We start from the raw sequence: 3,809 nt of genomic DNA, 5'->3' as shown, positions 1-3,809 counted from the left end.
GGGTGTCCAACCCAATGTTTTGTCTTACCTGATAATCTACACATTTTTTTACTGACAGCCAAACGTTTTTATGGTGATAAACCCCTAAATTTGAACCCCACCCTTGTCCATGGACTGGCAGAAGTGTTACATTTACATTGTGTGAAACGTAAGCCAGTAAAAATATTTGATTACCAGTAAAATGTTTGAAGATTTTTAGGAAGAAAAAATTGTCTTGAATTGGCAGCACTGTCTATTTTCCAACCTAAATTTTGTACCTTTATTCTATGCATACTTTTGATGATTATATTGATAGCATTGAAGCTGGCAAAGGAAACAGGTTTTTCAATGATTATCATGCTGATGGTGGCTCATTTAAGAAGTGAGTTTAAGAAGCTTTTATAAAGCTAGTGAAGTAAATAGTTAAAGGTAACATGAAATTGTCTATTAAGAAAAGTAAGACTTTTAAGAAACCCTCTTAAGAGATATATATAAAGGCACTGATCTTATGAGGAGCCTTTGGACACCTTTTGTTTCTATGGAAATGAACTGTAGGCCTCTTCCAGTGTCATCAGGAATAAATTGCTTTGAGCCACCCTCTCCCCAACCCTCTTCCCAAGTTTTTTTATTTTTAAACTTAGAACCCCTGAACTCAGATCCTTGCTGTCCCACTGCATATACTTGGAGTAGATTAGTACATTGCTAACAATTCAGTAATGCCAGTGACATAAGGAAGGAAGCAAGCAGTGTTCAGGGCTAAGGAGCTTCTTTGTATGAACTCCCTATTCCACCTTGTAGCAGCACTACACCTCTCTTCTTCCTCCTTAGATACCAAGTTTCATTCTCTTCGGGATCAGCTGTGATATCTGTTTAAGCAGTTGGCTTGGGTTCATTGAAAATCCAAACACCCCAAAGCTGAAATACTTCAATTTGGAAATGCTGCCATGGTGCCTCATGAGAGACATAGTTTGGTTACCTCATCTCCTGACCACATAAACAACAGATCCAAAGATTCTGGCTGATTATATGACAAACTACAAGCACTGGTCACAAAAGCCCACTGGTCATTGGCTCCTGATGAAGACCATGGCATTGTTTCAATAAACATCCAAACAAAGTACTCCAGGTAAGCAAAAAATCATATTTCCTACCATATTAGGCCATTCAGCTAATTTTTCTGGTTTTCTGGTACCGTACTAGTAGTGACCATTACATAATGCTTTAGCTCCTGATGTTTCACAGCATGATAATTAAAATCCATGATCCTCATTGCTTGCAGTGCTGTAGTGCAATGGGGAGGGCATTCCTTCCAGAACTGTGCACATCATCAATACACACACTGAAGCAGGTGATAGATTTGATTTCCTTTTACTATTTTAGTTCTTGCAAAAAAAAATAAAACCTTGCAAAATTAGGACTATTCAATTGGTTGGTAGAACCAAACAGAATGAAGAGGTCAGAAACCTGGCACTCTTCATTATTATATTTTATATTTTATCCAGGGTATTTTGCAAAAAGATCCCAGCCATCCTAAGAGAAATAAGACTGAACAAGTTGAGGGTGGAATTTTGCCCTGGGTTACTTAGATTTTTAAAAAGTATCTTCTGTCACTTTATTATAATGTGTTTTATATGTTATAGTTATTTCAAGCTCCGAATTTTGAGAAGAAAAATTAGCTACATTTTTAGGCCTAATTCTTGCAAGCTCTTAATAAGATGAGTAGCCAGTGGAACTATTTGTATGGTATAAAGTTACATATGTAGCCATAAGTATGGTCTAAATTCATTCCCGGAAAACTTGTTTTCCTTATAAAATAAGAGGAGGGAATATTTTGTGGTTCAGGCATTTGAGTTGGGACTGTGTGGATCTAGCCTAATTTGACTGTAAACTTTTTGAGGCAGAGGTCTTATGACTTGTTTGCACAACATCTAGCGCAACAAAATCCTTTCCTCAATTAGAGCATATAACCACTACTGTACTACAGACAATAAATAATAATAACACAATATCCCATGATATTTACATTTATGTGTATAATTTATTTATTGTTTTTTCAAGAGGGCACAATGGACTCAATAGGAATTCATGGTTTCATTTTGCCTGATGCTGGGTAAACATCTAAATAAAGACAGTCCTTATCCTCACAATTTAGCATGTTAAGAGAAAGGCAACATATAGGCATTCAAACTGTAATGTGAGCGACTTCAGTAGTTCATTTTAAAACTGGATCAAGGCCTTCAGTGCCGTCCCCCACAAAGATTTAATTAATAAAGTATGTGATTCTTGTGAACTGTAGTGACACATCCAACAGTTCCATGAAAGCAATGCCTCAGCAAATATTCTTGTGGAAGCTGACTCAAAAATATCTGAAATACAAGAATATAAAGGAATGAAGAGTAGAAAAATCTAGACAGAAAGATGTACCCATTTTATCCTACTCTGTCTTCCTAAGATTAGCCATTACCATATGGGATCTTCTTTTGCAGAACCTTGGATAAGAATCAAGGATTTTGTTTCTTCAGTTCTAAAAACTTTTCATCACTTTTTCCTTCTAGCATGAAAATACAACCCTAACTACTTTACCAGGGGAGCTTCAGCATTTGAAAAATAATTTCACTCTGCGCCAACGTCTGCAATTGAAATCAGCGTCAACCCTGATTCAGTTCTGACTCTCACAGAGGAATATTCATTTTCACCAGGAATCTTCTTTGCTTACACATGCACGTATTGCACAGGAATAAAGAGAAAAAGAGAGGAAGTCTGTGTTATTTGAGTGTGTTCTTCCTATTACATAGCCCTAATGTTCTTACTTCATTTTACATGCTGTAAGGCACCCAAAAAGAAGGCCACATGCTACCAAGTGAGTGCCTGGCCCAGAGTCGGGTGGAAACCATGCTTTTGGATTAGTCATAGAAAAACAAAGAATGTGAACTAATTAAGGGAAAATATCCATTTTTGGTAATTGTCTATTAATGTGATTAGTATACAACACAAAGGCATGTGTATGACTGACCACATTGTGTGGGAGGTTGGAGCATGGGATTTGCCACACCAGATCAGACCATTGGTCCATCAAGCTTAGTTTCCTGTGCCAACAGTGTCCAATACCTGAGGCTCCAGCATAAGGTGAAAAACCACAACACTGAATCCACCCTATTGTGCAATGCTTTGGGGCAGGAAGGGGAATTCCTTTCAGGCCTCCTTGCATAAAGAATGAAAGCTGCATGTTTATACTCTTCCCATAGCTATTACAAACTTTATTAATGACTCTCCAATCCAAATTGTATTGCTGGTTCCTTCTGCATCTATTCATGCCTGTCTCTTCATTTATTCAGCGTGGAGCTGATTTGATTTGATATGCATTATTATTTAAAGCAATATGCCTTATAGAAAAAATATCCAGACTTATTCATAGCTTTTCTTCTCCCCTTTATCCCCTTATTTCAGTGGGTCCTACTTATATTTTAGGCATCTTATAAAGCACCAAATTAATGAATCCTTAAATTGTTGGGGATCAATTTCAATATTAACTGGAACTTCCCAGACCCATGGTATCACAAGAAGACACTCAGACATTGTACTGCAAATCCTACGTCATCACGTAGCAAGGCGGTAGCCCTAGACTTCAAGAGGGCCAACTTCAACAAGTTGAGGAGATTGGTGGAAGAGGTGCTGTGGTTCTCGAGGGCAGGGGAACTCAGTGCCCAAGATGAGTGGTCATTCCTTAAGGAGACGATACTCAGGGCCCAAGGGGTGACAATCCCAACAAGAAGCAAGTGGGACAAGAGTGCCCAAAAGCCTCCCTGGCTCACCAAGGATGTCCAGGAATG

The sequence above is a fragment of the Alligator sinensis genome, unplaced genomic scaffold, assembly GCF_000455745.1.
Source record: "Alligator sinensis unplaced genomic scaffold, ASM45574v1 scaffold178_1, whole genome shotgun sequence".
Lineage (NCBI taxonomy): Eukaryota > Metazoa > Chordata > Crocodylia > Alligatoridae > Alligator > Alligator sinensis.
Note: the sequence above shows the minus strand (reverse complement) of the source record.